This window comes from Mus caroli, chromosome 19 (genome assembly GCF_900094665.2).
Source record: "Mus caroli chromosome 19, CAROLI_EIJ_v1.1, whole genome shotgun sequence".
Taxonomy (NCBI): Eukaryota; Metazoa; Chordata; class Mammalia; order Rodentia; family Muridae; genus Mus; species Mus caroli.
The window spans coordinates 40,661,506-40,673,402 of NC_034588.1; positions in this window are offsets into that span (position 1 = coordinate 40,661,506).

Below are 11,897 nucleotides of genomic sequence, written 5' to 3' on the forward strand. Positions count from 1 at the left end.
CGCACGCCTTTAATCCCAGCACTCGGGAGGCAGAGGCAGGTGGATTTCTGAGTTCGAGGCCAGCCTGGTCTACAAAGTGAGCTCCAGGACAGCCAGGGCTATATAGAGAAACCCTGTCTCGAAAAACAAAAACAAACAAACAAACAGAGTGCATGATGTGAGAGTCCCAAATAAGCAAAAAAACAAAACAAAAGAATCCACAAAATAACCCCCAAACCCAAAACCCCCTATTCCACACTGGCACAACATACAGGCTGAATTATCGCATACCTTCTTGAGTACACGGAGTCATAAGAGCATTGGCTGCTGTGGTTAATAAAAGATTCTCCCCCTCCCAGGAGTTTCACTCTAGCTAATTCCTCATTCACTCTCTTGAGAAATATTTGGGGTTTGAGTGTGTGCGGTGAGAGTGCAGAGTCGAGGTCCCTGATCAGTCTTGGAGATGGATCAAACCCTTCCAAGTCACACCCTCTGAGACATCCATCTTTAACTGTATTTCCCGCTTCTGATGTTAATGCCATGGCCAGAGTGGGCTTCATCCTCTCTAAGAAAGCCTCCCCTAGATGTTTCTGTCAGCATTTGATATGTAGTCTGTAAATATCTAGCTCATCAGATTCCTTATTTACATGTCTGTTGGCTGTCTTTTCCAGGAGAAGATAAGTTTAATAAAGGACAGAACCAACTTATTAGTTTATTGGAGTTTATTATTTAGTCCTGGTACAATGTGCTAGATATATTTATAAACATGTGAAATGCAGCACAGATAGAATAAATAAAGTCATATGCTACTGGTACCGCAGGGGGATGGGTGGATGCTAACCAGACGGAAGAAATGGACATTGCGGTGGGCTTGTAAGTGGGAGGGGATTATTGGTTCTTCATTATCACCTTGACCTCTTGGAATCAGTCCTTGAACTCTCTCTCTCTCTCATAGTCTGGCAAGTGCTGATTTTTCTTGTTTACTTCTACTTCTCTGCACTCAGAGTTCCACTTCCAACTGCCTGCTCATCTCCACCAGGACTTGCAAATGGCGCCATGCCTAATTGACACTCTGACTCCGGTCCCCAGACACAAAGTGGAACCTTACGGCACAAGCTGTGCCAGCGCCTCTTAGGGGATCATTACAGCCCATTCCTCCCTGTGTGCGATGCTGCCTTAGCTTCAGTTGTCAGCTTGGCACGATCCAGAATCACCTGGAAAGAGTCTCCGTGAGAGATGCCTAGGTTAGCTTGGCCTGTGGATATGGCTGTGTGGGTCGTGGGGATGGGTAGGGAGTGTTGTCTTGATTATGTTAATTAATGTGAGAAGGTCCATCCCCAAACGGGATGGTACTGCTCCCTGCTTTTGAGCTCTGAGCTATATAAAAGCGAAAGTGAACTGAGCATGGTGAACAGTCCTGCGGTCTCACCTCTCTGCTCTTGACGGTGGCTGTGATGGCAGTTGCTGTCTGCAGTTCCTGCTGCCTTGGTTTCCCTGTTGTGACACACTGTAACTTGACATTGTAGTCCAACTATACCTTTCCCTCTCCAAGTTGTTTTTTGTTGAGGCATTTTACTACAGCAGTGTGTGTGTGTGTGTGTGTGTGTGTGTGTGTTTGTGTGTGTAGATCAGAAGACGTGTGAGTTGTTTCTCTCCTATCATGTGGGCTCCCAGGACTGAAGTCAGGTTATCAAGCTTGGTGGCAAGCGCTTTTACCCCATGAGTCCTCTCACTGGCCCCACCACTGAAGTTTAAATGACTTACCTAGATCATATGATTTTATTTGGCAAGTCTGGAAATCATTGGCTTTAGGACTCCAAGTCTGGGAACTTCCTATTGTTTTCCCAGGATACTAACTCAAACATCACACCCTGCCTATAAATAAATGTATAGAAGTATTACTTGTCAATGAGAGATTTATCTGCATGAAATCCATTCCCTCCTGGTGCCTCAAAGGCTGGCTTGCATTCTATGTAATGGTTTTATTTTTCTCTACTTTCTGGCTAAGCAATTCTGATTCAACCTCATCTCCTTTGGATGCTATTTGAACTCCTCTGTGTTGTCTGGGATAGTTTCTCTTGGGCTGTATGCTTCTCTGATAATCCCCACATGCACCCCCTTCTAGTTATTGCTCACATTTCAACACGCTGGGCTATTTGAAGACCGGGCATCGAGGATTAGGGAGAGTGAGAATGTATGGTGCCGACATCAGTTCACAGATATGTCAAACACGCCTCCATGAGCTGCTGCATCTTTTCTTGGTGCTCAGATGACAGTGTGGCTCAGGGTGACACAGTTTCCTCTCCACTCTGTATTGTAACCTGATGACCCCACAGTTCCTTCTCACCCAGCTCCACAAAGACAGCTCACTTAGAAAGATAAGGATGCTATCTGAGACAGGATGGATGACCCTAGAGTGTAGGCCTAGCCCACATCCACTCTGTCTCGTCCTCTGACAGCCTCTCCATTGCTTCTCTCTTCCTGAGTGGCTGTCTCTACATTCTTCGGTTCTGTAGAGATGTCACCAAAACCCACAACAACTGTATACCTTAGAGTTAGATTCAGTTGCGAGTGACAGGAGACTTGTGACCTTTGGAGCCTCTGTTGCCCTGGCTCCAGCTGTCTTACTGTTCCTCCAGGCTAAATGTGCATCTCCCTTCTTGCTCAAGACAGTTGGAGACCTGTCTTGTGTTCGCATAAGTCAAGTCTTATGTTCTGACACCACGAAGGCGGATGTGCTCTCTCTTTAAGAAGGAAATCCTTGCTCTTGCACAGTTAGTGCTTGGGAAGAAATGGAACAGAAGGTGTGGAGCGTAGTTCTGAGAACCCCTAAGACCTCACCACAGAACCATATCATAACCCATCAACTAGCTGTTCTCTTCCGCGGTATCTACCCAAGACTCATGGGGATGTGTTCACCCAAGGACTTGCACGTGAACAAATCAGAATTATTCAAATCACTACCCAAGTACAGTTAAGATAAATGTCCAGGGCTGGTGAGATGGCTCAGTGGGTAAGAACACCCGACTGCTCTTCTGAAGGTCCGAAGTTCAAATCCCAGCAACCACATGGTGGCTCACAACCACCTGTAATGAGATCTGATGCCCTCTTCTGGTGTGTCTGAAGACAGTTACAGTGTACTTACATATAATAAATAAATAAATAAAAATTAAAAAAAAAAGATAAATGTCCATCCACTAATGCATGAATAAATAGAATGTTTCCTATGCAAACTGAGTTTGTGTGTCAACTTGACACAAGCTAGTGTCATCAGAGAGGAGAGGAGCCTCAGTTGAGGAAATGTCTCCATGAGATCCAGCTGTAAGGCATTTACTCTATTAGTGATCGATGGGGGAGGGCCCAGCCCATGGTGTGTGGTGCCATCCCTGAGTTTTGGTGGTCCTGAGTTCTATAAGAAAGGCTGAGAAAACCATGAGAAGCAAGCCAGTAAGCAGCACCCACCATGGACTCAGCATCAGCTCCTGCCTCTAGGCTCTTGCCCTGTTTGAGTTCCTGTCCTGACTTCCTTCAGTGATGAACAGCAATATGGAGGGGTAAGCCAAGTAAACCCCTTAGTCCCCAACTTGCTCTTTGGTCATTGTGCTTTGTCACAACAATGGGAACCCCGGGTAAGACAATTAGTAACAACAAACATTAACTGTCAGCCACAACATGGGTGAACCTCAAAAACAGGGTGAGTGAAGGAGTCAGATAGAGGGGACAACTAGTGCATGGCTTTATTTACCAGAAGTGTTCAACATAAGCAAGTCTGTAAAGCCAGAATGCTGACGAGTGGTTATCTAGGACTTGTGGCATTGGGGGGCGGGGGGGGGGCTGAAGTAAGACAGCTATGGGGTTCAGCACTTCTTCTGTAGGTAATAGAAATGGTCGAAGATTATGCTGATAGTTATTTAACATTGTGAATCTAATAAAAAGCATAATTTGTTTGTTTGGAGACATTCTCTGGGAACCTGTAATCCTCCTGCCTCATCTTCCCAAAGGCTAGGATTTTAGGCAGATGATACCACACCTGGGATGCCTCTCTCCAATCCTGCTTGTTTAAGTGGCTGAGTGGTATGGGGATTCTATTTCAATGAATTTTTTAAAAGAATAAACCTCACAGTTTGCACTGACATCCTGTGGGCTTGAGTTGGGTCCTATGGCCATGCCTACATGCAAGGGAAGCAGATAAATAAAGTCATGGTACCCTACGGTACAGGCAACCGAGTTCCCAGCTAAACGTGAGGGATTCTATCATGAGGGAGGGAGCAGATATTGTAGAACATTTGCTATCTCCTTCCATCCTTGGTCAGATCTGACACTATGTCCATATATACTCCCACCCACAAAGGACCACTCCATGAAATTGTCAGGAACGAGACACTTGATATTAGGGAAGATGACCAGTTCCCCAGCATCTTGGAGGAGTTGGCTCTGTACCCCCGTGTATTTGGGATCAAATCCACTTCATTTGGAAGTCATTTTCTTGTTTTTGTTTAATTACATGCTTTCTTTCTTTCTTTCTTTCTTTCTTTCTTTCTTTCTTTCTTTCTTTCTTCCTTCCTTCCTTCCTTCCTTTCTTCTTTCTTTTTTTGTTTTTTGTTTGTTTGTTTTGTTTTGTTTTGTTTGTTTTTTCGAGACAGGGTTTCTCTGTGTAGCTCTGGCTGTCCTGGAACTCACTTTGTAGACCAGGCTGGCCTCAAACTCAGAAATCCGCCTGCCTCTGCCTCCCGAGTGCTGGGATTAAAGGCATGCGCCACCACTGCCTGGCCACTTTTTTTGTTTTATAGAAGGCAGAAACTTTTTTTTTTTTTTGCTTCAATTTTCCTTTCAGTTGGTTTCAAGAACTGAAGGTGGATCTAAAATGCTTGTCACAGACTGACCTCTGCTGTCACCACTGGCTTGTTTGTGTTCCTCAGTTATGATAAGGGGCCTCGGGACTTACTTTCTGGATTCCTAGCTCCCAGCCTGAACCTGGCATGTTATAAATACATTGAAAGCAGTAAAAAACAAACAGACAAACAAACCAATGAACATACTAGATTATATATATGTGTGTGTATGTATGTATACATATACATACACACACATATGTATATGTGTATATATATATATATATATATATATATATATATATATATAAAATCCTTAACACGAATTCCCTAAGGTATTCTTAAACACCTTGTCCTCTAGATGCTCGGTGTTCACTAGTCCCAGTGTGTGACATCCTGAGTTTTTGTTTGGTTGTTTTTTTCATCCAGCTCAGACTCCATGCTGGGGTTTCCAAGGCTCTCTCTAAAGGGCTTGCTTCTCCCCGACACTCCGCCCCCACACCGCCTGTGTCAGCCCGTCTGTTCCCACAGTGGTTTTGTATAAACTGTGCAATGCTGTGTGTGTCGGTTCTGCGTCTTAATGTGGGGGCAAGATATTTCCTCTTTCACTCGTTCTTCCGGCGGGACATCAGTTGGGATCTGCTGAAATTTGAAGGTTCCATCTTTCCCTCTGTAGCTGCTCTTCCAGGAAAATGGCACCACCTGTTGCCAGTCAAGAACTCTGGCACCGTTCCAGTCCCTAAACCCTCTGTGGATTCTGTCTGGAAGTATTCGCTGGTGTCCCTTACCCTCCCCACCAAGACTATTGACTTGTTCTGATTCAGCCTTGCCTGGTGGATCGTGGTGACAACCTCCCACCTATTTTGTGTCCAGGGTTCGGTCCCACCCACTACACTGGGCTCCCTGAACATCTGTCTACTGTGCAGACCCCTAACTCTTCACTCTCCCGAGTCCAGAATCCGCTACCTGACTGAAGCCTTCCAGGACCTGAACTGTGCCGCCTTTCCACCATCAGACCTGACTCCCCCGCAATAGCCTACATCCTGAAAGCCTTTAAAATCCTTGTGTGAGTTTGGATTGCTCTCTTTCCACTTGGAAGCTGGCAGACACCTATATGTGTAAAACAAAATTAAACTCAAGTATTATTTTCTGAAAACTTGCCCTGTTGCTTCCCTGGTCACTGTCCCTGCCTGTCACATCCACCGCACTCTGCCTCCTTCACAGATCCCAGCCTCTTGCTGTTGCTGTTGGCTTGCTCGTCCCCCTCAACTATGATATAAGGCGCTACAAGACTTTGTTTCTGGGTTCCTAGCTCCCAGCTAGGCATGTTACGAATGCTCGTGTTGAAAAGCAATAGAAAGCAAAGGGTTTCTCCTGGCCTTTCTTTACAGCAGGATAGAAAATGACCACGTAGGATTTATAGAATCCGAGGTTGTTCCACGAACCCTCCTTCCGAGATTGTGATCATGGGTTTGGTGGCGTGTGGCCTCAGACTGCTCTCTAGCCAATAGAAGGCTTGTATGGTGTGGACTCTGAATCTGTCTGTGTACCCGGCTTGCCTAATCGGTAAATAGTCTGTATCGCAGTGATCTTCTCTACCAGGAGTAAAGTGCTTCTTTCTGACTTTGGGATAACGAGTGTGATATATGTTTGCTGAGTTGACTCAGGGACGTTCTCCGGGTATCAGGCCAAAGGTTAATTGGAAACCAGGCCCATGGCTCTAAAGGATCTGACCGTGCCAGACTTATTAACTAAAGCAGACAAACAGATCTCGTTAGTTCTAAGATGCCGTTCATCTGGGATTTTAATGTTTCTAGAGCAGAGATGTCTCTTTAAATCGTTGCCTCCCTGTGCTCAAAGAAATACAGTTTTCTAATAAGAAAGTATAAAACAGAGATCAAAATTGTTTACAAGCTTCCATGACTAAGGAATGGATTAAAGAGCCACATAGGTCATTGATATAGACCATTAGCAATTTCTAAAGAGTCCTGGCATCTAAGGCAGGGCGTCCTCCACAAGCCACATTGGATTTGGTTGATAAGCTTAGATTGAAAGTATTTGGATACCAAGGAAATAAAGGGTTCAGGAGCAGCTTGCTGCAGTGCCAAAGGAGAGCTGGAGGGGACATGTCCCTTCCATCTGACTGGACACAGCAGAGCCTGGTTCAGGCCTCATATTGATATTCAGACCTTTAAAATTAGAGAACTAATGTCAGCCAAATGTGGTGGCATGCATCTTTAATCCCAACACCCTGAAAGCTGAGGCAGGAGAATCACATATTTGGGATAAGTCTGGACTTTATGTTAACACACACACACACACACACACACACATACACTGAGGGGTGGGGCAGAGAGACCCACGTGACACTGTGTGACTCTGCCCCCGAGTTATTTTTGACTGGTAAATAAAGATACCGACAGCCAATAGCTGGGTGGATGATACATAGACAGGGTTTAGGGTTTCCAGTCTTGGGAGTTGGAAGAGAACCAGAAGGGAGGGAAAAGAAGGTGAAGGCGGAAGAAGAATCCACCATGGGGTAGGTGAGTCATGAAAATGTGGTCCTGAGGGCTGGCCAATTGGAGTAAAGAGCAGTCCAGATAAAATATAGTAAGTAATAATTTGGGATTATTGATAGGAAAGTAGATTCTAATAACATAGAGGGTAGATATCTGCCCAGCGGTAGTGCTGATTAAGGCTTATTGTAAATAGGAAGGGTGCGTATGTCTTTTATCTGGGAACAGAATGGTCAAGGTGGGGTAGAAACCCCGGATTTGGGATTAAAATTTTCTACAACAGAGAAGACCCATGTTTCCTGACTTGATTGAGAAGATCTGTGGAATGGATCTCTCATAGTTCATTCAGTGGATTAGGACCACAGTCCTCTTGGCTGTATGGATGAAATGGTTTTCTTTCTAGTGGGCTGGGTGGCAGAGTGGGAAGCCCACTTTCTTGTGGAGGTTGTCACAGAGGTTGGGTTTCTTGTCAGAGGTTGGGTTTAAGCCTGAGATCTGAGTAAATGGGATCAACTCCTTCTGCTTTGAGCATCAGGGTTTTCACCTGCTCTATCACACAGCGTTGGAGGTAAAGGAGGGAGACCGTGACCTGCTCAGCGAGTGGAAGATGCTATTTGTGACAGACCCACGCCTCCCTGTGGGAGATGCTTTCAGAATCTCTTGAAGATGTCATGCTGTGTCACAGGATGTTCTTTGGAACTGAGAGATGCTGTAAATTTATATAATAAAAGTAACTATATATAACTTCATAATTATCCCTGAGTCATAGTTAGAGAGCCCATTGTTTGAACTGTTTTGCCATTCCTTCTTCATTCTGCTGTGATGTTTTTCATGAGCAAGTAGGAGAGATAGAAACTAAGAAGCCAAAGCACCTGAACTAAAGGAGAAGAAAGAGAGGGGAAGGGAGAGAAGAAGAGAGTCAGCTTGGAAACGGGGGTGGGGTGAGAGGGAACGTGCTCAGGAGGGAATTCAAGTCAGAGAAAGAAGAGAGTTTGAGGCTGGAGGGAGACGAAGTTCTGGGCCGAGAGATGTCCACAGATAATTTTACAGTTTAGTTTTGCAAGACTGATGGTTGTTCTTCCCTTCCATACGCTTAAGGAATCTTCAGTGAAAGTCTCTACTATGTTCACACACCTACACACCCACACACCCACACACCCACACACCACACATGCTTGCCCAAGGAAGGCTAGAGGTCTCCCTTAGGTATATTTCTTGGGTGTTCAGAGATCTGCCTGCCTCTGCCTCCTGAGTGCTGGGATTAAAGGTCTGTGCCACCACCCCTGGATGAAACAGTATTTTGTTTGCCTACCAATGCTGAGGTCTAGTTAGAGCGAATGAAGGACTAGGTCGCAGGGAACTCAGTGGGCTTGTTCCAAATGTCCAAGTGCATGGGAAGAGAGGAACCTGCGTGAAAAGTGGCAAAATTCTCCGGAACTGCAACAAACAAATAAACAAACAAAGGAGGAGGGGAGGAGGAAGGTAAGGAATGTTTATGTCAGTTACAATAAAAGCCTGGCATGGTGCACTTGGGATAATTCCAAGTCCCACCATTCACAGGGGAGTAGGGTAGGGATGGTGGGGACAGGGGGGACAGGAGTTCAAGGTCACTGTTTGCCACTTCACTCACCATTTTGAAATCTAGCTGAGCTGTGTGAGATCTTATCACAACAAACACACAAAACAAATACATGCAAAGCCACAGCTCTAGAGAGAGCTGTTCCGAAATCCTCACCTCTAAAGCTAAAAGTGCCTCAGGTACACACTTCACACCTAAGGCAGCATTTACCTTCGTCACCACTGGGAAGCACCATTTCCGGGACATTTGTGGACGTTGGCATTATGGTGCATCTGTCATGTATCACATCCAGTTAGAACCTTTTTGTCCTCCTCAGTGAAACTTGATACCCAGTAAAGACCTGCTCCGTCTCCGCTTCCCACCTGGTAACCACTAGCCTAGTCTGTCTCCTGCCTTAAGTACCTCGTGTCAGTGTAATCATGATTGTCCTTTTGCAGCTGGCTTGTCCTTTGATGTCCTCGAGGTTCTTCTGTGCTGTAGTATATATCAGAATCTATGTCCTTTTAAAGACAAAGTAACCAATTACATGTACGTGATACATTGTATTTATCTGTGTATATCAGAATCTATTTCCTTTTAAAGACAGAAGGAACCAATTACATGTAATGTGATACATTGTATCTATCTGTGTTTCTGCTGATGAACCTTCCTGCTGCTTCCACCTTTTGCTACTGGGAATAAAGCTGCAGTGAGTGTGAGCATGTTAGTGTCTCTCTGCACCCTCAGGTTTAATTCCTTTGGTTATATGCCTACAGACTCAACTTTACTTTTAAAAATAAGCTGCAAGAGAGAGCCTAATATCTCTATCTTTTTACATAGTTGATTCCTATTTTAGATTTTATGCATACATATGAGTGCTTGCATGCATGTCTGTGTGCCACGTGTATACCCACTGCCCAAGGAGGCATGTGTCCATGCAGTGTGAGTTACAGGCAGCTTTGATTTGCCATGAGGGAACTGGGAACTGGGCGTGGATTCTCTGAAGGGCAGCAAGCGTTCTCAACCACTGGGCCATCTCATCAGCCCCAGATTTTGTTTTTTCACAGGGGGCTCTCAGGTTCACAGCAAACTTGAGCAGAAGGTACAGCAATTTTCTGTATTCTATACATGTTCCTGTACTATATTTCTGCTATACTATATTTCTGCTTCTATAAACACATAGTCTCTCACCCTGATACCCCCCCTCCAACATTACTCACAGAGCAGCACATTTGATGGTCCTTCACCGAAAAAAGGATAATCAATCGCCCAGAGCCTGTAGTTTTCATTAGGGCTCACTGTGGCTGTGGCACATCCCGTGGTTCTGGGTTGACCCCATCACTATGTACCACACAGAACATTCTCACTATCATAAAAGTTCCCTGTGTTCCCTCTATCCACAGCCATCTCCAAGGCATTGCTATTTCATTTCTTGTCCACACCAAATAGTATCCTGTTGCTGGGGTGTACCAAAGCTGACTCGTCCACTCCTGTGCTAAAGAGCAGCTTGCATGATTTTACGTTTTCACAGTGATAGAGTTGCTATAAGTCTACACATGTCAGTATTTACTCATTTATAATTATGTTGTATGTCTGTTGGGGGGGGGGGCCGCAAGTATGCCCACGGAAGCCTGAGAAGGCATCGGATTTCCTGCAGTTGGAGTTACAGCTATTGGGTGCTGGGAACAGAACTGAGGTTCTCTGCAAGAGCTTTGTGTGCCTGGTACACCAAGTCATCCTCTGGCCCTGCGGATGTGGTATAGGGTAAAGGCGAGGACAGCAGTTCTGGGTTGTATGAGGGAGATATGCTTAGAAGCAAGAGTTAAGCTGTCTCCCAGGGTGGCCGTATAATTCTGCATGCTAACCTGCAGGGTCCTGTTACCCCAGCTTTGTATCCCCCTTGCTGTGTGCTCCACATTTCTGCATTTCTAACCTTTTCTGCATTTCTAACCTCTGTGAGCTGGCACTCACCTCATCCTAGTTCCTGTTTCTTTGATGGGGAATACCTGTTTGGCCACTGTGTGTCTTTGGGGATGAGGCATCTGTTTGTTTGTTTTGGTTTTGCAAGACAGGATTTCTCTGTGTAGCCCTGGCTGTCCTGGAACTCACTTTGTAGACCAGGCTGACCTTGAACTCAGACATCCACCTGCCTCTGCCTCCCGAGTGCTGGGATTAAAGGTATGCGCCACCACTGCCCGGCTCCGTTTCAATTTCAAATCGAGTTTCTAGTGTTGAATATCTGAGGTGATCTTCCTTTCTGAGACGTGTCCTTGGAGAACATTTTCTCCAACCAGTGGCTTGTCTTTTCATTCTCCTGCCTCAGCTCTGTCTTTACAGTCCTCTCATTTCCAGTGCTGCCAGAGTGGTCAGGTCTTTGACCCAAAGTGTTGGCTTTTGACCCAGTTGGTGGCAGCTGCTGCTCACTGAACTCAGCTCAGACATTTCTAGGGCAGCTATCATTGCTGTTTTCCTGTGTAGCCACTGTTCCCTTGGCAAGGTGTAGGTGTTTTGTCTCCTGCCCTCTTGCTCTTTGCCCCTGGTTCCACCCCTGTGTCTGTCAGGAGGGCCCAGTCATGAATGTCTGTGCCTTAGTCCTAGATGTAGTTTCTCCTCCTCCTCCTCCTCCTCCTTCTTCTTCATTTATTTCATGTATATGAGTACACTATAGCTATCTTCAGACACACCAGAAGAGGGCATCAGCTACCATGTGGTGTGGTTGCTGGGAACTGAACTCAGGACCTCCAGATGAGCAGCCAGTGCTCTTAACCACTGAGCCACCTCTCCAGCCCCTGTAGTTTCACTTCTTAAGGATGTTCTTTGGGCCACATGCAAACCAATGGCTGCCAATAGATGGGGGAGCAGGGAGAGCTCTGGAAATTACCATTGTATTCTATTTATCTTCTTGTAGATTACAGGCCAAGGAAAGAGTCTGGTTTTTTTTTGCTTGTTTGTTTGTTTTGTTTGTTTGGGGTTTTTTTGAGACTTGAGATAAAATCAAACATACAAAGAAAC